Source organism: Eptatretus burgeri, chromosome 4, assembly GCF_056783735.1.
Source record: "Eptatretus burgeri isolate ZD-2024b chromosome 4, Ebu_testis_v1, whole genome shotgun sequence".
NCBI lineage: Eukaryota > Metazoa > Chordata > Myxini > Myxiniformes > Myxinidae > Eptatretus > Eptatretus burgeri.
The window spans coordinates 122,939,637-122,963,947 of NC_140964.1; the positions used below are offsets into that span (position 1 = coordinate 122,939,637).

General features: G+C 31.1%; 1 protein-coding gene across 11 annotated transcripts in view; it reads right to left on the reverse strand.

Moving 5' to 3' along the window:
* The window catches only part of LOC147029018 (nectin-3-like), a 427,027-nt gene that overhangs the window by 106,324 nt on the left and 296,392 nt on the right, over window positions 1–24,311 (reverse strand). The window lies entirely within an intron of this gene.

A 24,311-nucleotide genomic window follows, 5' to 3' on the forward strand; every position in this document is an offset into this window, starting at 1 on the left:
AAAATCTCACGTTTCATGTGGAATATTAAATCCCACCATTCCATGATAATTTCACGATGTGGAATATTAAATATCCCTATTCCATGTGGAATGTTAAATATCCCGATTCTGTGTGGAATGTTAAATATCGCTATTCTGTGTGGAATGTTAAATATCCCTATTCTGTGTGTAATGTTAAATATCGCTATTCTGTGTTGAATGTTAAATATCCCTATTCCATGTGGAATGTTAAATATCCATATTCTGTGTGGAATGTTAAATATCCCTATTCTATGTGGAATATTAAATATCCCTAGTCCATGTGGAATGTTAAATATCCTTATTCTGTGTGGAATATTAAATATCCATATTCTGTGTGGAATGTTAAATATCCCTATTCTATGTGGAATGTTAAATATCCCTGTTCTATGTGGAATGTTAAATATCCCGATTCTGTGTGGAATGTTAAATATCCTGATTCTGTGTGGAATGTTAAATATCCCTGTTCTCTCTGGAATTATAAATATCCCTATTCTCTGTGGAATGTTAAAAATCCCTATTATATGTGGAATATTAAATATCCCTATTATATGTGGAATGTTAAATATCACTATTCTGTGTGGAAAGTTAAATATCCCTATTCTGTGTGGAAAATTAAATATCCCTATTCTATGTGGAATGTTAAATATCCCTATTCTGTGTGGAATGTTAAATATCCCTATTCTATGTGGAATGTTAAATATCCCTATTCTGTGTGGAATGTTAAATATCCCTATTCTGTGTGGAATGTTAAATATCCCTATTCTGTGTGGAATATCAAATATCCCTCTTCTGTGTGGAAAATTAAATATCCCCATTATATGTGGAATGTTAAATATCCCTATTCTGTGTGGAATGTTAAATATCCCTATTCTGTGTGGAATGTTAAATATCCCTATTCTGTGTGGAATGTTAAATATCCCTATTCTGTGTGGAACATCAAATATCCCTCTTCTGTGTGGAAAATTAAATATCCCCATTCTGTGTGGAATGTTAAATATCCCTATTCTGTGTGGAATGTTAAATATCCCTATTCTGTGTGGAATGTTAAATATCCCTATTCTGTGTGGAATGTAAAATATCCCTATTCTGTGTGGAATGTTAAATATCCCTATTCTGTGTGGAATGTTAAATATCCCTATTCTGTGTGGAATGTTAAATATCCCGATTCTCTGTGAAATGTTAATTATCCTTATTCTGTGTGGAATATTAAATATCCTGATTCTGTGTGGAATGTAAATTATCCCTATTCTGTGTGGAATGTTAAATATCCCTGTTCTTTGTGGAATGTTAAATATCCCTATTCTGTGTGGAATGTTTAATATCCCTATTCTGTGTGGAATGTTTAATATCCTGATTCTCTGTGAAATGTTAAATATCCTTATTCTGTGTGGAATGTAAATTATCCCTATTCTGTGTGGAATGTTAAATATCCCTGTTCTATCTGGAATTATAAATATCCCTATTTACTGTGGAATGTTAAAAATCCCAATTATATGTGGAATATTAAATATCCCTATTATATGTGGAATGTTAAATATCCCTATTCTGTATGGAAAGTTAAATATCCCTCTTCTGTGTGGAATATTAAATATCCCTATTCTGTGTGGAATATTAAATATCCCTATTCTATGTGGAATGTTAAATATCCCTATTCTATGTGGAATGTTAAATATCCCTATTCTGTGTGGAATATTAAATATCCCTATTCTGTGTGGAATATTAAATATCCCTATTCTGTGTGGAATGTTAAATATCCCGATTCTGTGTGGAATGTTAAATATCCCTATTCTGTGTGGAAAGTTAAATATCCCTATTCTGTGTGGAATATTAAATATCCCTATTCTATGTGGAATGTTAAATATGCCTATTCTGTGTGGAATGTTAAATATCCCAATTCTGTGTGGAATATTAAATATTCCTATTCTCTGTGGAATATTAAATTTCCCTATTCTGTGTGGAATGTTAAATATCCCGATTCTGTGTGGAATGTAAAATATCCCTATTCTGTGTGGAAAGTTAAATATCCCGATTCTGTGTGGAATATTAAATATCCCTATTCTGTGTGGAATATTAAATATCCCTATTCTATGTGGAATGTTAAATATTCCTATTCTGTGTGGAATGTTAAATATCCCTATTCTGTGTGGAATGTTAAATATCCCTATTCTGTGTGGAATGTTAAATATCCCTATTCTGTGTGGAATATCAAATTTCCCTATTCTGTGTGGAATATCAAATATCCCTATTCTGTGTGGAATGTTAAATATCCCTATTCTGTGTGGAATGTTAAATACCCCTATTCTGTGTGGAATGTTAAATATCCCAATTCTGTGTGGAATGTTAAATATCCCTATTCTGTGTGGAATGTTAAATATCCCTTTTCTGTGTGGAATGTTAAATATCCCGATTCCGTGTGGAATGTAAATTATCCCTATTCTGTGTGGAATGTTAAATATCCCTGTTCTTTGTGGAATGTTAAATATCCCTTTTCTATCTGGAATTATAAATTTCCCTATTGTCTGTGGAATGTTAAAAATCCCTATTATATGTGGAATATTAAATATCCCTATTATATGTGGAATGTTAAATATCCCTATTCTGTATGGAAAGTTAAATATCCCTATTCTGTGTGGAATATTAAATATCGCAATTCTGTGTGGAATATTAAATATCCCTTTTCTGTGTGGAGTATTTAATATCCCTATTCTGTGTGGAATGTTTAATATCCCAATTCTGTGTGGAATGTTAAATATCCCTATTCTGTGTGGAATTTTAAATCTCCCTATTCTGTGTGGAATGATCAATATCCCTATTCTGTGTGGAATGTTAAATATCCATATTCTGTGTGGAATGTTAAATATCCCTATTCTTTGTGGAATGTTAAATATCCCTATTCTGTTTGGAAAGTGAAATATCCCTATTCTGTTTGGAATATTAAATATCCCAATTCTGTGTGGAATATTAAATATCCCTTTTCTGTGTGGAGTATTTAATATCCCTATTCTGTGTGGAATGTTAAATATCCCAATTCTGTGTGGAATATTAAATATCCCTATTCTGTGTGGAATATTAAATATCCCTATTCTGTGTGGAATGTTAAATATCCCGATTCTGTCTTCTTCTTCTTCTCCTTTCGGCTGCTCCCGTTAGGGGTCGCCACAGCGGATCATCCGATCCGCATAGTTATTTGGCACATGTTTTACGCCGGATGCCCTTCCTGACGCAACCCTGGTCGCCTCTTACGACACAGGGATTAAATATCCCGATTCTGTGTGGAATGTTAAATATCCCTATTCTGTGTGGAAAGTTAAATATCCCTATTCTGTGTGGAATATTAAATATCCCTATTCTATGTGGAATGTTAAATATGCCTATTCTGTGTGGAATGTTAAATATCCCAATTCTGTGTGGAATATTAAATATTCCTCTTCTCTGTGGAATATTAAATTTCCCTATTCTGTGTGGAATGTTAAATATCCCGATTCTGTGTGGAATGTAAAATATCCCTATTCTGTGTGGAAAGTTAAATATCCCGATTCTGTGTGGAATATTAAATATCCCTATTCTGTGTGGAATATTAAATATCCCTATTCTATGTGGAATGTTAAATATTCCTATTCTGTGTGGAATGTTAAATATCCCTATTCTGTGTGGAATGTTAAATATCCCTATTCTGTGTGGAATGTTAAATATCCCTATTCTGTGTGGAATATCAAATTTCCCTATTCTGTGTGGAATAACAAATATCCCTATTCTGTGTGGAATGTTAAATATCCCTATTCTGTGTGGAATGTTAAATACCCCTATTCTGTGTGGAATGTTAAATATCCCAATTCTGTGTGGAATGTTAAATATCCCTATTCTGTGTGGAATGTTAAATATCCCTTTTCTGTGTGGAATGTTAAATATCCCGATTCCGTGTGGAATGTAAATTATCCCTATTCTGTGTGGAATGTTAAATATCCCTGTTCTTTGTGGAATGTTAAATATCCCTTTTCTATCTGGAATTATAAATTTCCCTATTGTCTGTGGAATGTTAAAAATCCCTATTATATGTGGAATATTAAATATCCCTATTATATGTGGAATGTTAAATATCCCTATTCTGTATGGAAAGTTAAATATCCCTCTTCTGTGTGGAATATTAAATATCGCAATTCTGTGTGGAATATTAAATATCCCTTTTCTGTGTGGAGTATTTAATATCCCTATTCTGTGTGGAATGTTAAATATCCCAATTCTGTGTGTAATGTTAAATATCCCTATTCTGTGTGGAATTTTAAATCTCCCTATTCTGTGTGGAATGATCAATATCCCTATTCTGTGTGGAATGTTAAATGTCCATATTCTGTGTGGAATGTTAAATATCCCTATTCTTTGTGGAATGTTAAATATCCCTATTCTGTTTGGAATGTGAAATATCCCTATTCTGTTTGGAATATTAAATATCCCAATTCTGTGTGGAATATTAAATATCCCTTTTCTGTGTGGAGTATTTAATATCCCAATTCTGTGTGGAATGTTAAATATCCCAATTCTGTGTGGAATATTAAATATCCCTATTCTGTGTGGAATATTAAATATCCCTATTCTGTGTGGAATGTTAAATATCCCGATTCTGTGTGGAATGTTAAATATCCCTATTCTGTGTGGAAAGTTAAATATCCCTATTCTGTGTGGAATATTAAATACACCTATTCTATGTGGAATGTTAAATATGCCTATTCTGTGTGGAATGTTAAATATCCCAATTCTGTGTGGAATATTAAATATTCCTATTCTCTGTGGAATATTAAATTTCCCTATTCTGTGTGGAATGTTAAATATCCCGATTCTGTGTGGAATGTAAAATATCCCGATTCTGTGTGGAATATTAAATATCCCGATTCTGTGTGGAATATTAAATATCCCTATTCTGTGTGGAATTATAAATTTCCCTGTTGTCTGTGGAATGTTAAAAATCCCTATTATATGTGAAATATTAAATATCCCTATTATATGTGGAATGTTAAATATCCCTATTCTGTATGGAAAGTTAAATATCCCTCTTCTGTGTGGAATATTAAATATCCCTATTCTGTGTGGAATGTTAAATATCCCTATTCTGTGTGGAATGTTAAATATCCCTATTCTGTGTGGAATGTTAAATATCCCTATTCTGTGTGGAATATCAAATATCCCTATTCTGTGTGGAATATCAAATATCCCTATTCTGTGTGGAATGTTAAATATCCCAATTCTGTGTGGAATGTAAAATACCCCTATTCTGTGTGGAATGTTAAATATCCCGATTCTGTGTGGAATGTTAAATATCCCTATTCTGTGTGGAATGTTAAATATCCCTTTTCTGTGTGGAATGTTAAATATCCCGATTCCGTGTGGAATGTAAATTATCCCAATTCTGTGTGGAATGTTAAATATCCCTGTTCTTTGTGGAATGTTAAATATCCCTGTTCTATCTGGAATTATAAATTTCCCTATTGTCTGTGGAATGTTAAAAATCCCTATTATATGTGGAATATTAAATATCCCTATTATATGTGGAATGTTAAATATCCCTATTCTGCATGGAAAGTTAAATATCCCTCTTCTGTGTGGAATATTAAATATCCCTATTCTGTGTGGAATATTAAATATCCCTATTCTTTGTGGAATGTTAAATATCCCTATTCTGTTTGGAATGTTAAATATCCCAATTCTGTGTGGAATATTAAATATCCCTTTTCTGTGTGGAGTATTTAATATCCCTATTCTGTGTGGAATGTTAAATATCCCAATTCTGTGTGGAATGTTAAATATCCCTATTCTGTGTGGAATTTTAAATCTCCCTATTCTGTGTGGAATGTTAAATATCCCTATTCTGTGTGGAATGTTAAATATCCATATTCTGTGTGGAATGTTAAATATCCCTATTCTGTGTGGAATATTAAATATCCCTATTCTATGTGGAATATTAAATATCCCTATTCTATGTGGAATATTAAATATCCCAATTCTGTGTGGAATATTAAATATCCCTTTTCTGTGTGGAGTATTTAATATCCCTATTCTGTGTGGAATGTTAAATATCCCAATTCTGTGTGGAATGTTAAATATCCCTATTCTGTGTGGAATTTTAAATCTCCCTATTATATGTGGAATGTTAAATATCACTATTCTGTGTGGAAAGTTAAATATCGCTATTCTGTGTGGAAAATTAAATATCCCTATTCTATGTGGAATGTTAAATATCCCTATTCTGTGTGGAATGTTAAATATCCCTATTCTATGTGGAATGTTAAATATCCCTATTCTGTGTGGAAAATTAAATATCCCTATTCTATGTGGAATGTTAAATATCCCTATTCTGTGTGGAATGTTAAATATCCCTATTCTATGTGGAATGTTAAATATCCCTATTCTGTGTGGAATGTTAAATATCCCTATTCTGTGTGGAATGTTAAATATCCCTATTCTGTGTGGAATATCAAATATCCCTCTTCTGTGTGGAAAATTAAATATCCCCATTATATGTGGAATGTTAAATATCCCTATTCTGTGTGGAATGTTAAATATCCCTATTCTGTGTGGAACATCAAATATCCCTCTTCTGTGTGGAAAATTAAATATCCCCATTCTGTGTGGAATGTTAAATATCTCTATTCTGTGTGGAATGTTAAATATCCCTATTCTGTGTGGAATGTTAAATATCCCTATTCTGTGTGGAATGTAAAATATCCCTATTCTGTTTGGAATGTTAAATATCCCTATTCTGTGTGGAATGTTAAATATCCCTATTCTGTGTGGAATGTTAAATATCCCGATTCTCTGTGAAATGTTAATTATCCTTATTCTGTGTGGAATATTAAATATCCTGATTCTGTGTGGAATGTAAATTATCCCTATTCTGTGTGGAATGTTAAATATCCCTGTTCTTTGTGGAATGTTAAATATCCCTATTCTGTGTGGAATGTTTAATATCCCTATTCTGTGTGGAATGTTTAATATCCTGATTCTCTGTGAAATGTTAAATATCCTTATTCTGTGTGGAATGTAAATTATCCCTATTCTGTGTGGAATGTTAAATATCCCTGTTCTATCTGGAATTATAAATATCCCTATTTACTGTGGAATGTTAAAAATCCCAATTATATGTGGAATATTAAATATCCCTATTATATGTGGAATGTTAAATATCCCTATTCTGTATGGAAAGTTAAATATCCCTCTTCTGTGTGGAATATTAAATATCCCTATTCTGTGTGGAATATTAAATATCCCTATTCTATGTGGAATGTTAAATATCCCTATTCTATGTGGAATGTTAAATATCCCTATTCTGTGTGGAATATTAAATATCCCTATTCTGTGTGGAATATTAAATATCCCTATTCTGTGTGGAATGTTAAATATCCCGATTCTGTGTGGAATGTTAAATATCCCTATTCTGTGTGGAAAGTTAAATATCCCTATTCTGTGTGGAATATTAAATATCCCTATTCTATGTGGAATGTTAAATATGCCTATTCTGTGTGGAATGTTAAATATCCCAATTCTGTGTGGAATATTAAATATTCCTATTCTCTGTGGAATATTAAATTTCCCTATTCTGTGTGGAATGTTAAATATCCCGATTCTGTGTGGAATGTAAAATATCCCTATTCTGTGTGGAAAGTTAAATATCCCGATTCTGTGTGGAATATTAAATATCCCTATTCTGTGTGGAATATTAAATATCCCTATTCTATGTGGAATGTTAAATATTCCTATTCTGTGTGGAATGTTAAATATCCCTATTCTGTGTGGAATGTTAAATATCCCTATTCTGTGTGGAATGTTAAATATCCCTATTCTGTGTGGAATATCAAATTTCCCTATTCTGTGTGGAATATCAAATATCCCTATTCTGTGTGGAATGTTAAATATCCCTATTCTGTGTGGAATGTTAAATACCCCTATTCTGTGTGGAATGTTAAATATCCCAATTCTGTGTGGAATGTTAAATATCCCTATTCTGTGTGGAATGTTAAATATCCCTTTTCTGTGTGGAATGTTAAATATCCCGATTCCGTGTGGAATGTAAATTATCCCTATTCTGTGTGGAATGTTAAATATCCCTGTTCTTTGTGGAATGTTAAATATCCCTTTTCTATCTGGAATTATAAATTTCCCTATTGTCTGTGTAATGTTAAAAATCCCTATTATATGTGGAATATTAAATATCCCTATTATATGTGGAATGTTAAATATCCCTATTCTGTATGGAAAGTTAAATATCCCTATTCTGTGTGGAATATTAAATATCGCAATTCTGTGTGGAATATTAAATATCCCTTTTCTGTGTGGAGTATTTAATATCCCTATTCTGTGTGGAATGTTTAATATCCCAATTCTGTGTGGAATGTTAAATATCCCTATTCTGTGTGGAATTTTAAATCTCCCTATTCTGTGTGGAATGATCAATATCCCTATTCTGTGTGGAATGTTAAATATCCATATTCTGTGTGGAATGTTAAATATCCCTATTCTTTGTGGAATGTTAAATATCCCTATTCTGTTTGGAAAGTGAAATATCCCTATTCTGTTTGGAATATTAAATATCCCAATTCTGTGTGAAATATTAAATATCCCTTTTCTGTGTGGAGTATTTAATATCCCTATTCTGTGTGGAATGTTAAATATCCCAATTCTGTGTGGAATATTAAATATCCCTATTCTGTGTGGAATATTAAATATCCCTATTCTGTGTGGAATGTTAAATATCCCGATTCTGTGTGGAATGTTAAATATCCCTATTCTGTGTGGAAAGTTAAATATCCCTATTCTGTGTGGAATATTAAATATCCCTATTCTATGTGGAATGTTAAATATGCCTATTCTGTGTGGAATGTTAAATATCCCAATTCTGTGTGGAATATTAAATATTCCTATTCTCTGTGGAATATTAAATTTCCCTATTCTGTGTGGAATGTTAAATATCCCGATTCTGTGTGGAATGTAAAATATCCCTATTCTGTGTGGAAAGTTAAATATCCCGATTCTGTGTGGAATATTAAATATCCCTATTCTGTGTGGAATATTAAATATCCCTATTCTATGTGGAATGTTAAATATTCCTATTCTGTGTGGAATGTTAAATATCCCTATTCTGTGTGGAATGTTAAATATCCCTATTCTGTGTGGAATGTTAAATATCCCTATTCTGTGTGGAATATCAAATTTCCCTATTCTGTGTGGCATAACAAATATCCCTATTCTGTGTGGAATGTTAAATATCCCTATTCTGTGTGGAATGTTAAATACCCCTATTCTGTGTGGAATGTTAAATATCCCAATTCTGTGTGGAATATTAAATATCCCGATTCTGTGTGGAATATTAAATATCCCTATTCTGTGTGGAATTATAAATTTCCCTGTTGTCTGAGGAATGTTAAAAATCCCTATTATATGTGAAATATTAAATATCCCATTATATGTGGAATGTTAAATATCCCTATTCTGTATGGAAAGTTAAATATCCCTCTTCTGTGTGGAATATTAAATATCCCTATTCTATGTGGAATGTTAAATATTCCTATTCTGTGTGGAATGTTAAATATCCCTATTCTGTGTGGAATGTTAAATATCCCTATTCTGTGTGGAATGTTAAATATCCCTATTCTGTGTGGAATGTTAAATATCCCTATTCTGTGTGGAATGTTAAATATCCCTATTCTGTGTGGAATATCAAATATCCCTATTCTGTGTGGAATATCAAATATCCCTATTCTGTGTGGAATGTTAAATATTCCAATTCTGTGTGGAATGTTAAATACCCCTATTCTGTGTGGAATGTTAAATATCCCGATTCTGTGTGGAATGTTAAATATCCCTATTCTGTGTGGAATGTTAAATATCCCTTTTCTGTGTGGAATGTTAAATATCCTGATTCCGTGTGGAATGTAAATTATCCCAATTCTGTGTGGAATGTTAAATATCCCTGTTCTTTGTGGAATGTTAAATATCCCTGTTCTATCTGGAATTATAAATTTCCCTATTGTCTGTGGAATGTTAAAAATCCCTATTATATGTGGAATATTAAATATCCCTATTATATGTGGAATGTTAAATATCCCTATTCTGCATGGAAAGTTAAATATCCCTCTTCTGTGTGGAATATTAAATATCCCTATTCTGTGTGGAATATTAAATACCCCTATTCTTTGTGGAATGTTAAATATCCCTATTCTGTTTGGAATGTTAAATATCCCAATTCTGTGTGGAATATTAAATATCCCTTTTCTGTGTGGAGTATTTAATATCCCTATTCTGTGTGGAATGTTAAATATCCCAATTCTGTGTGGAATGTTAAATATCCCTATTCTGTGTGGAATTTTAAATCTCCCTATTCTGTGTGGAATGTTAAATATCCCTATTCTGTGTGGAATGTTAAATATCCCTATTCTGTGTGGAATGTTAAATATCCATATTCTGTGTGGATTGTTAAATATCCCTATTCTGTGTGGAATATTAAATATCCCTATTCTATGTGGAATATTAAATATCCCTATTCTATGTGGAATATTAAATATCCCAATTCTGTGTGGAATATTAAATATCCCTTTTCTGTGTGGAGTATTTAATATCCCTATTCTGTGTGGAATGTTAAATATCCCAATTCTGTGTGGAATGTTAAATATCCCTATTCTGTGTGGAATTTTAAATCTCCCTATTCTGTGTGGAATGTTAAATATCCCTATTCTGTGTGGAATGTTAAATATCCATATTCTGTGTGGAATGTTAAATATCCCTATTCTGTGTGGAATATTAAATATCCCTATTCTGTGTGGAATGTTAAATATCCTTTTTCTGTGTGGAATGTTAAATATCACTGTTCTTTGTGGAATTATAAATGTCTCTCTTCAATGTGGAATGTTCAAAATCCTTATTATATGTGGAATATTAAATATCCCGATTATGTGTGGAATGTTAAATATCCCTATTCTGTGTGGAAAGTTAAATATCCCTATTCTGTGTGGAATATTAAATATCCCTATTCTATGTGGAATGTTAAATATCCCTATTCTATGTGGAATGTTAAATATCCCTATTCTATGTGGAATATTAAATATCCCTATTCTGTGTGGAATATGAAATATCCCTATTCTGTGTGGAATATGAAATGTCCCTATTCTGTGTGGAATGTTAAATATCCCTATTCTGTGTGGAATATGAAATATCCCTATTCTATGTGGAATGTTAAATATCCCTATTCTGTGTGGAATATGAAATATCCCTATTCTGTGTGGAATGTTAAATATCCCTATTCTATGAGGAATGTTAAATGCCCCTATAATGTGTGGAATGTTTAATATCCCTATTATGGGTGGAATGTTAAATATCCCTATTCTTTGTGGAATGTAAAATATCCCTATTTGTGTGGAATGTTAAATATCCCTTTTCTGTGTGGAATGTTAAATATCCCTATTCTGTGTGGAATATTAAATATCCCTATTCTGTGTGGAATGTTAAATATCCCTATTCTGTGTGGAATGTTAAATATCCCTATTCTGTGTGGAATATTAAATATCCATATTAGTAGGGTAAGAATACTGATTCTGGCTCACTTTTCCCCATGTAAATGAATGGGGGATTTTCAGCGATTCATATTTTTTTCCCTAAAAATAAATCCCCTTTTTATCCCAAGGTATATTTATTTGTCTCCCCTTTTAACTTGGAGGTTGAACCTCATTGAATTGAACACCTGGGGGTTGAACAGCTCACTCATTGAACCTATAAAGATTTGTTCATTCTCAAATTCCCTATTCTGTTTCAAATAGTTTTTCTATTATGTTTCAAATTCAAATAGTTTAATTTTCTTTGCACAATAATCCCCATCTAAAATATTGACAAACAAAACATTTGAATCTTTATATTTTTTAAGATATCCCTTTTGTGCCATTACGAAATGATAAACTTCTCTTAATGCTCTCATCTGACCACCTCCTGAGCCACATATCATTTTGAGATTATAGTAAATTGTTTTTTCATTGTTCAATTGATAACCATCAAAGTTTTCAGTCCATTCAAGGATATTCATTTTTTTCTTTACATCCTCTAACTTACTAGTTTTTAAATTAATTCGCTTATTTGTTTTATTTACCTTTGTTTTAGTTATTTTTTCAATAAGACTTATTTGATATTTTTCACATTCATTATGTTTTCCATTTATATACCAAGACTGAGATTTTCTCCACTCTTTAGTTTGATTAATACTTGGTTTAACCATTTATATATTGTGAAAAAAGGCGGCGGTAGCCTTTAAAAAACCCTAACCCATCTTCCCATCGTTAAAACATAATCTATTTTATACACTCTATCATACAATATCCATATGGAACACAATCTATTCCATTATCTAAAATAAATCTCTAATCATCAAAGGCTCCTAATGCCTTTTTATTTACTTCTTCACTATATATGTTATGTTTATAACTTCTTATTGTATTCATTTTCCTATATTCTGCTTTCTTATTCATCAAACAATTATAATAATTTCTAAAAGTTATTGATTTCTTTATTACATATTTCTTTATTCCCTTTAACCTCTTATCAATCTGTTCACCATACTTATAAGCATATGCCTTTGCTCTCAATCCAATAAACTCACTCATTACTTTTCCACCCAACTCATCCTTAAACTTACCAATAACCTTTTCATTCTTTTTGGAAAATAACTCACTCTTCTTGCTGAAATTACTTGTATCATATACTCCAATATTTATCTTCATATCTTCATAAACATCATCAGTTTTTATATCTAGGATAAAACTATCAGTATCCATATACAACAATGAAACATTTTCACCATACTCTTTCTTTAAGTCATTATACAAATAATCATACATCAATATCTTTGATAAATCAAGAACTGCTGTTCCAATATAAATTGGTTTATCCATTACAATACTTTCCTTTTTCATATGAATTGCAGAAAAGTTCTCTGAAAAAACCTCTTCTCTCTCAAAACTTGGTTTATTTATCAATCTCGAAGCTTCTTTCCAAGATGTTGCGAATCTAATGTTTTGCCTGTTTCTAACATTTTCCATAGTCTTTCCAAATACAGCATTATTCATTAATTTATAAAAGTCCCCTTCAAATTTTACTTTTGTATTTGCTCTCATATCTGTATTGAATTGAATATACTTTTTCACCCAAGGACTTTGTTTAAATTTTAAAACTCTATGAATTTTAGCTACTCTCAATCCTTCTCTCAAAAACTGTTTTAAGCTTCTCTGATGCAAAACATATCCCTCTTTATCATAGAATGTTGTTAATAACTTTTCTGTTGATTTACCTTTAATATTAAAACTTTTATGATAATCACTTAACCATTCTTTCTTTGGAGTTTCTTTCTCATATGCAAAAGGAAGATCTTTATGCTTATTATGAAGATCACTCGGGTACCTCAAATCAACTTCAAAATAATAACCTTCTTCTTCGTCATTCAATTCCTCTTGAGAAGAAATAACAATATTCATCAAAGCCTTTTCATAATCCTTTTCTTCCACCCACTCTAATTTACCATAAGGCAGAGATTGAGACATTGCCCATCCATACAAATTATTAGCATCAAAATACATCAAATAATTACTATCTTTTTCACTATCATAATTTGGAAGATATTTATTATTTGCTTTAGCATATCTTTTTGAACATACTTGTGATATTCCACCTCTCTTGGACTTCTCAATCATCAAAGGCATATCCACATCACTGATTAAATCTATATCTTGTTTTGTCATTTTCAACATTGCACTCCAAGCTAAACCAGGAGCTGTGAAATAGTGGGCAGGATCTAATCCATAACAATTTTTATTATGACAGAGTGATCTAAAAGCTTCAAACACATCAGCTAACAATAAAACATCTGTTTTTAGATATAAATCGTGATATTCTCCAAGGTTCTTTATCTTAAATATTTTCCATATTTCTTGTGCGTGTTTATATTCCTTATCACTTATCTCTTCTTCATAAAGGTTATTATAGAAACTTTCTTTTGAAGGAAGTTGTGTTTCTTTAAATCTCATAAATGAATCCATATAATCATAAGGATAAATTCCCTTACTTGTAAGAATTTTCTCTTTACTTTGAATTTCATTCCTTGTTTGAATTTCCTCTCTCGTAAGAATTCCTTCTTTAATCAGAATTTCATCTTTAATCTGAATTTCCTCTTTAGTTCGAATTTTCTTTATAATTAGAATTTCATCTTCAGTTAGAATTTCTTCATTAATTAGAGTTTCCTCTTTACTTTGAATTCTCTCTTTAATCTGAATTTCCTCTTGAGTGAGAATTTCCTCTTTTGGAAAGAATGAATTAAGATTTGGAAAAGAGTCCGTGGAGCTTAGATTTGATGCGAGGTAGGCTAGTGGTGTTCCCATAAACTTGTAAGAATCTAAAAACCTAATACGAGTTAAAGGTTTTGTGAATATCATTTTTGAAAATGAAATATACTTTTGACTTGTGTTTGTTATAGCAGAAATATTCCCTGGTGTTTTTGAAAGTTCATTTATAAATAGATGTGTATCATAGTTGGCGCTGTTGTGAAGAAAGACTGGAATAAAAGAAGGTAATTTATAATTAAGATGACAACAGGAATGAGCGGGACCTCTATATTTACCAGTAAGATGACAATGGTCTCTAACTTTAGACTCCTTAATTTCCCCCTCACAAATATGACAGATATTGTTCATTCTAAATTCTAATTTTTCTTCTTTGGTTAATTTCATCGGTTCATTTGTTTCTTTCATTAATTTAGTGAGTCTTATACAATCCTTTTCTAATCGTTTTACAAACTCTTGTGAAGCATTTTTTCCACGATAATGTTCAAGTTTGTTATACTTTTCTCCAACAGATGATTTGATATAATAACAGAAACCACAAGGAATATGTTTTTGATATTTATTTGTATATGGTTCTTTTGGATTAGGAGAAGCAGTATTTATCTTTTTAAGGATACATTCAAAATCAGCGTATATCACAAATGGGTGCATGATAGATTTATTATAATCTTCAAAATAAATCTTTTCACCAGGTTTAGGCATTGTAATTACAGCTGATTTATGATTACTACAATATTTTGAATGTTGTTCTAATCGTTCTTTTGTATGAAATGAATTAAGACATCGCTTACAAGGATATATTTTGTTTGCTGTTCTGAATACCTGAGAAGAGATTAATCTTGATAAATTATTGATGTATGTGTAATGTGAATTCTTTCCAACACTAAAATATAAAAGGTCAATGTGTGTTTCTTCATTTTTATAGTTGTTTGAAATTTTTAATATTTGAACTTTGTTTGTATCCGTTAATCCATATACATTAATAGAAAGATTATTCTTTTTCTCAAATTTAGGAATATCTGTTGGTGGCATTGGGAATTTAAAATCTTTAATGTCCAAGGTATTCTCATATTTCATATATTGTTTTACTCTTTCTGAATTACATTTTGGTGGATGTAAGTGAGCAAGAACAGACCAGAGAAAACATTTATTATCATTGTTCTTAATATTAACAACTGCCTTCTTTAGTTTTATTTCTTTTGGTAATTCAATATAAGAAGAAGCTTTAAGAGGGTTTGATTTTAGAATGTGTATATCTAAAAAGATGATTTTTTTAATATTGAATCCACTTCCTACCACTGTATTATCAACATCCTCCTCTTGTCTTGATAGTTCTTCATAAACCCCACTATTCAAAAAATCTTGAAATGATGTTATAAAATGAAGATCTGTTCTCATATAAGGAGTTTGTTCTTCATCTTGTCTTTTCATATTCATTTTCACTCCCATATAAAACTTTAATGTTTTCATTTCTTTTAATGTCTTTTTAATAACTTTTTCAACATCAGGTTTCACTATTTCAATTGATTCAGCTATTGATGATGGACCGGGTTCTCCAAATTGAAAAATCCTTATTTTTATATGCCCTTTAAATGCCCCATCAGTGTTTTCAATATAATAGTCTCCCTTTACTTTAAACTCATTTTTCTTGTGTTTTTGTGATTGAAGATGTTTATTATAACTACTCTTCAAAACATCCTTTGAACAGATATCACAATGTTTTCTTTCCAACTCAAGAGGAGATATTTTATGAAACAGATTAAATGTGTGTTTGTTGGTTCGGAGGTGTTTTCTATAATGTTTATATTCGTGATTACAAACATCGCGGTACGTTGTATTCACCATATTTATAGAATAAAACTTTGCTTAAACTAAAATTTTCTTGATGAAAATTTCGTTTAATTTATAGGTGAATCTGTGCTTAAAAACATTTTATCCTCCAACTTTTTCACTTAATAAATACAATGTTTCAAGACACAAAAGACAAGTTTCAATCAATCTCTTCATCTGTTAAAGATACTGAGAAATATGTCAAGGATGTAAAATTGAACAAAGATAAATATAACAACTATTGGATAAAAACTATTATGGTAAATAATATGAGTTCTTCAATTTCCTTCAGTGGAAGGGCTTTTAGTATACCTGGTAGAACATCAATTAAAGTATCTCTAACAAAAGTTTCTCCTCTCCTTCTAGTAATATATTCAAAACTAGAAAAAGCAATGAAACAAGAAAAAGTATCAAAGAACAAAAACCTTATGGATGAAGCTTTAGAAAGAAAAGATAAGACCATCTGTAATATGCAAGGAGAAATTTGTATTTTTTTCAACAACCTTAAAGATGTAAATCCTGATGAAATAAAGGATGTTAATATATCAGGTGAAATGACATTTCGTTCAATAGTAGTTAACGATAATTTTAAAATTACCTTTAATATAAAAAATGTTGTCGTTGAATCTGATAATGAAAAAAGTATATCGATATCGATGGTAATATACAACTGAAAGTATAGATGAATTTCAGTTTAAGTAAAGTTTTACTTTATAAATATGCTAGACTTTCCTGATTCTCCATATGACAAATTTGAGAATTGTCCTGCGTGTGAAAGACGGGGATTAAACACAGAGTCAAAAGCCTATAAACAATGTATATTCTGTGATTATCTTCTAATTAATGATAATAAAAAATATAAAAAGGAAAATAATTCTTTTAGATTTACACCAAAAATGAATTACTTTACAAGATTGATTAGAGAAATGAATGTAAAGTATGAGGATGATAACACACCTTTCCTTACAAGGGAAGAAACTGAACGTATAAGAGAAATGTTCAAAGGATTGTTGTTGTATATTATTCATGGATGTAATTTTCAGGGAAATATCAACACAAGATATTGTATAAATAAAATAATGGATTATCTTGAAATTAAACCTGAACTTAGGATAAAATATAGAGTTTCTAAAAAAGCCAATAATAAATTAAATAACCTGTTTTTCAAATATATAAATGAATGATTTTTTACCTATTTGGGAAAATAAGATAAAATTTAACAACCATAAAAATCTCCCAAATTCATTAAGATGTCTCATAGTTGGTTCAAGTGGATGTGGAAAAACCTGCTTACTTTTAAAAATGCTCCTCACTCCCAACTTTTTAGATTATGATAATTTAATAATTTTCACAAAGTCGAGTTTTCAACCAGAGTATCAACTACTCTCACAAGGTTTTAATGCTGGTCTTCAAAAAGAAGATATAATAGGTTTATTTAAACGTCAAAAAACCTAAATGATTATAACATTGAAGATATAATTCAACTATTTTGTGATACACAGAGATGTAAAAAGAAATCAAATCTTATAACTTGTATTCTTAGTGATAATACGGATGATATACCGTCTCCCCAAGATTTGGATAAATCAAAAAGAACCTCGTTATCTTTGATGATTGTGTTAATGAGAGAAACCAAACGGTAATGGACAGCTACTACACAAGAGGGAGACATTCTTCTTGTAATTGTATTTATCTTAGTCAATCGTACTTTCAACTTCCTCGTCGTTCCATCAGAAACAATGCTAATACTTTTATTTTATTCAAGTTAAATTCAATAGATATCAATAATTTTTGGAGAGATAATTGTTCTACATTATGTAGTAAAAAGAAATTTGAGGATTATATGAAGCACACGACTGAAAAATATAAATATATTGTTGTGAAACAAGATGAGATATTAAGGGATATATTTTTTGTTTTATAAACAATTACATATATAAATGACAACTATTATTATAAATCTTGTGGGTAAATCTGCTTCTGGAAAAAACTTTCATAAATCAAGGTTCTTGTGTAGTACAAATGAGAATATTGTAAATTTACTTAAAAACACCCCGTGATACGCATTGTATCAACAACAACTAGAGCAATAAGACCTGGAGAAGTAAAAGGTGAAGATTATCACTATATTTCAGTGGAGGAACATATGCGATTGAGGAATGAAGGACAAATATTTGAGGAGGTTTCTCTTGGTACAACAAAATATTCACATTGTAAGAGTGAGTTAAAGAAACTAAAATCTGGTGGTGTTGGGATATTAGAAACTAATCCAGAAGGAACGAGACAAATTATTAAATATCTGAGCGGAGTGAAGATTTTATCATTCGGTTTTGATGTTGATGAAGAAACTCAACGCAAACGTATGAAAAGCAGAGATGCAAGGATTAGTGAAGAAGAAATTACAACTCGTATTAATGTTAATAAAGAATTTGATGAAATATTTAAAGAAAAGGATTTATTTGAACACATCTACTTGAATGATGAAGAAAAGGAAAATTTCCCTGTTGATCTTTACAATTCATTAAATGATATTTTACAATAAATAAATGGATACAAAAGAAAGAGCAAGAAGATTTAAGGAACATCAAGAGTTGGTTTCAAAAGTTGTAAAACAACAGGAAGACATAAAGAAGAAACGCAGACAGAAACTAACGGGCGAAGAAGCATTTGAAAAAAAACAAGAGAAATTTTTTAAACCACTTTTAAAAACTTCCCAAGAAAAAATGAAAGATGTTTCCACAGTTCCCACAGTAGAATATACTCCTAGAAAGCTTCAAATGTTAAAAGATTTCAGTCAAATGACGGAGGAAGAATTAGAGCATTTAGGAGAATTAGAATATGATGATGAAGGTTTATTTCAACAACTGGAAGAGATTAATCAACCCCTGATTATATTGTGAATGCTGTTCAAAACAATGAATATTCAGCGGATTCAAAAACCAAAGCAGGACTCATTCCAACAGAACAACCAGCAATATTTCATCTTGTTCAAGAAAAGGTATTGATATTTAATGATGAATTAAGGTTCTTAAGTTCTGCTCAACCCCTGTTAAACTAACTCCGAGATTAATGTTTCTTCTCACAAAAGATGGAAGACAAGGTTCAACTGTGAGGGATGAATCAAAGTATATTGATAAACCATTGGATATGGAAAATAATGATGATAGAGTATATATTGATTTGCTGAACACTCTAAATTATAAGGTTATTCTTTCTGGTAAAAGTAGGAAGAATGAGAAGGAGAAACACATTATTCAGGCTTTAAGTATCCTTGGTTCAGGTATTAGTTTTCTTCCAAATGACCCATCGCAATTAGTTAATAGACTGTTATTGTTGTTCGGCAGTAAGAAGGCTGGAAATAACAATTGTTTTAATGAAGCATCAGCCATTTTAGACCAGTTGATGAACATGAAAATAATTAATAAATCTCAATATAAAGACATTTTATCTCATATTAAATAAGATGAGAAGCACAATCCTGAGTTTTAATTTCACAACAAGCGACCACACATCTTCATTCCCATACCCACTACAACTTGACACAACAAAAGAATATGAGGCATCTTTATTGTCCATGGAGACTTATAATACCTTATTTAATATAACCGAGAAAAATGACAAGTTTAGTTATAATCCGGGAAGTGGATACAAAACGATAACAGTCTCACCCGGAGCATACGAGATTTCTCAAATATCTTCCGAAATTGCTCGTCTTATGAAAGAACAGGGTGATGAACCAAAAAATATTGTTATAAACATTCAAAAACATACTTCAAAATCAACGATTAAAGTTAAAAATAACTACAAGGTTGATTTCACAATTGATAATTCATTTAGAGAGTTATTAGGTTTCTCCTCAAAAAGATTGAAACTAATGGGACGTTTTACAGTGATAATGTCATTCAAATATCCTCAGGAATAAATTCGGTGTTAATTCACTGTGATTTGATTGATGGTGCTTATAATGATGGATTAAAAACAAATACAATATTTTCATTCAGCGCATACTCAACCCCAATTGGTTATAAATTCAATATGGAACCTAAAAATTTGGTTTATCTACCTGTGTCAGGAAAAACCATACACAGAGTAAATTTTAGGATAACCGACCAAGATAATCGTGTGATCTCTTTTAATGGAGAAGTTATATCCATCAGAATTCACCTACGTGAAGTTTTTCAATAAATAAATACGATGGTTATTGTGAGGAAGCACGAGTTGGGAAAATATAAAATAATTACAGGGGATGGGATGTTCCTTTCCCGTACTACAAGGGTGAAGGTATGTATCTTGGTAGAGGATACTATAAACCTAAGAGACAAAGGGGTGTCGGACATCAATTTAGAGGAGATGGGATAATTGATACTCTCATGGGTATTGGTTCAACTATTCTTAAACATAAAGACCTAATTGGTTCAACTGCTTCTGCTGTGGGAAATGTAGCAGGTGCTGTGAAGAGTATAAAAGATGCTCAGAAAGAATCTCATAAATTACAAGCAATAAAAGAAATTAAGAAAGGTAAAACTCAGTTGTCCCCCCAAGAACGACAGAAAATAATTCAAATACTTGGATCAGGGTTTCAAAAGTTTTAACATCTTTTTTCCTAAATAAATACAAGTATGGAAGCAATTGATAGTATCTATGATTTGGATGATACTATTATTATCTCAAACTCCACTAAAAAGAAGATTACTTCAAGGTAAATGCAATAACTGGAACAGACTGGAATACAAATGGTACAAAAAGTTTTGAAATAAATAATCAACAAACCTATTTGAATCTCTCCGAAAGTTTCTTGTTGTGTAAATTTAAATTCACTAAGGCTGGGAATAACACAAACGCTACACTTGTAAATGATTTCTTCTGGAAAATGTTTGATAGTGTGCGATTGTATATTGGAACACAAGAAGTTGAAGCGGTTGATTATGTCTCTGCTGTATCTGAAATGATGAAATTTACACTCTATACATTCAGTGATAGAATGGGAAAGGGGTCTGTCGAAGGTTTTATTCCTGATATGTCAACGGGAACAAACACAGACCCTGGATATATTCAAAGGAAAGGAATGTATAATGATGATACAAAAGCAGAAAATAGTTTTACTGTGGCAGTTCCTCTTAAAGGTATATTTGGATTTTGTGATTATGATAAAGTTCTGTATGGTCTTAAAATTAGATTTCAACTACAAAGGAATGATAATGAAAATAGATTGCTTTTTGGTGTTGGTAATGCTTTTGGTGATCAGAATAAATTTGTAATTGAGGAGATGAGTTGGTATATCAGTGAATATACTCCTAATCTTAAAACAGAAGAGATGTTGAATCGAAGACTTAACTCAAAGAAACCACTCAGTGTATCATACCTCAAAAGAAGATGTCAACACGTTAAACTCAATCAAACTACTTACACGTGGAATTTGGGTGTTCTGGAAGGAAAGCCACGATATCTGTGGATGATTTTTAAAAAGCCAGATGGTGATACTGCGACTGATAAGAATAATGCATTGAGTGATAATGCTAAGGTGAAACAACTTCGCGTTTCTCTAGATGGAACATTTTATCCACGAGATAGATTGGAAATTAATTGGGAAAAAAATGATTTTGCTGAAGCATACAAGTCTTACCAAAAGGTGTGTGAAAGTAATGGAAATAAAGAACCTATTTTGGATATGACAGCATTTAAAAGTTTGTATACAATCTATACGTTTGACCTGAGCGCTCAAAAAGAAACTATAAAGTCTAATCGAGTGGATACTTCCCTATACATTGAAAGAGGAGAGAGTGAAGAAGTTGATACATATTGTTTGCTTTTGGAAGAAACAGAATTGCAGATTAATACAGATAATGGTGTGATGATTAGTCTCACATAATTTTTTGTTAAATAAATGAGTGGCAAAGTACCAACTGGGGTATATGTTAATCAAATCAATCTTCATAAACTATCATCTTGTGTTCAAAATCAAAAGCCTTGTACGATTAACGTTAATACAATTCAGAGAAAAGGAGCAGTAAGAATTGATGTTTTGCTCACAAGAGAACAGGTTAAAATCTTGAATGACACTGGCTCACTTAAAATTAAAATGACAAAACCAATGTTGAAAAAATATTCAATAAGAGAGACGAGTGGAGGATTTCTCCCATTTCTAATTCCTTTATTTGCTGGTTTAAGTGCGGTTGGAGCATTGACGGGTGGTATTTCAACAGCGGTCAAAACTGCCAACGAAAGGAAGGCTCAACTCCAGGCTCAAAAAGAATTGGAAAGACATAACAAAGAGTTGGAGAAACAAATTAGTGGAAGTGGTGTAATTGTAGATTTTGCTGAAAAACTTGAAGGTCTGCCTGATAAAGCGAGATTGTTAGTTGGAGATATGCTTTCTTCTATAGCACAAGCAGGTGTAAAATTAACGAAAAGAGGTAATGGATTATATCTTTCTAATAAATAAATGAGCATTGATGAGTGGTTGAAAGAATTTGGAAAGAATACAACATCAAATTTACAACTTGCCAAATATTGTAAGAAATTAAAAATTCATAATGTGGTTATTTGTATGAGAGATGAATTAACAAATGTGCCGAAACATACAAAGAATATTATTATGAACTTAGAAGATAATGATGGGAACGGTTCTCATTGGGTTTGTATTTTTAATAGTCAAGACAAATATTATTTTGATAGTTTTGGTCTTCCACCACCTGTTGAAGTCATAAAATTCTTACAGAATGGTGTTTATCAAACATTTCAAGTCCAAGAATTAAATTCCAAGTGTTGTGGTCAATTATGTCTATATGTGTTATTTCAACTCAACAAAAATAAAAAATTTTATGATATTATTTTTAATCTAATATAAATGACTTATGTTGGTAAAGATGGTTCTATCTTTGGTGTATCTCAAGAACTGGATATTGATTTATCAAATTATTACACAAAGGCACAGGCTGAACGACATAAATATAATATAAACAAAAATATTAACATGAAAAATGCTTATAAATTAAAAAATTATCCAAGCCCGACTGACGCGAATGACTTGGTGAGATTAAGCGATTTATCACAATATATATACTTAAATAAAACGGCTGTGTATTCTAAAGATACAGAAGTGTTGATATTATCTCCAGGTCATACAGAATTCACAGTTCGAATTAAAATAAATTTTTATAAAGAAGGGCGTATCGTTTGTATGAGAATAGAACAATGGGGGTATGATATGAATGATTTAGGGTATAATTGGTCATTTAAAATTAACCTCGAAGACCTGGAACAATTAAATCAGTCTCGTAAGGAAGAATATTATCCACTTGGTATCGAGAATGAGTTTTGTGGAGCCACGATTAGTAAACAACAAATAAAAGAATTTAATAAGGGTAAATATAATAATGGTTTTGCCCTTGTTTATCTCATGAAAACAGAAAAAACAGGATTATATATAATAAGTAAGGAAATACAAAATGATTTAACTATGGGAAGATGGGGAGGTGTTTCGTGCCATAATATTATTCTAACATATATTTCTAATACATAAATGACAGCAAGAAGGCTTCAAGAAAATTATCATTTCTGTGTCCAAGCATACCTTCAAGAAAAGGGTATTCGGTATTTTAATAAATATGTTCTACAACATAAGAATGAGGTATTTTCAATAAAAGATTGGCATTATGCTGATGTTGATAAACCGACAACTTTAGATTTAATTAGAATGTTAAATAATGAAAAAATTATAAGGTTAAGAAAAGGTAAGGCTCTTTTAGAAATTCAAAAGAAATTTTATTGGTTTCCTGTTGTAAAAAAAATTATTTTGGATACAGGAATAACAAGAAATCCTGATGAATATATGTATAATATTCCATGGGGTGTAAACGATTCAAGTAAAGTAAGGGATGAGGAAGGAGTTGAAGAAGAGAGGGAAGAGGAGGAAAAGGAGAAGGAGGAGAGGGAGAAGAAAGAGAAGGAGGAAAAGGAGAACAGAGAGAAGGAGGAGAGGGAGAAGAAAGAGAAGGAGGAAAAGGAGAAGAGAGAGAAGGAGGAAAGAGAGAATAGAGAGAGGGAGGAAAGAGAGAAGAGAGAGAGGGAGAAGAAAGAGAAGGAGGAAAAGGAGAAGAG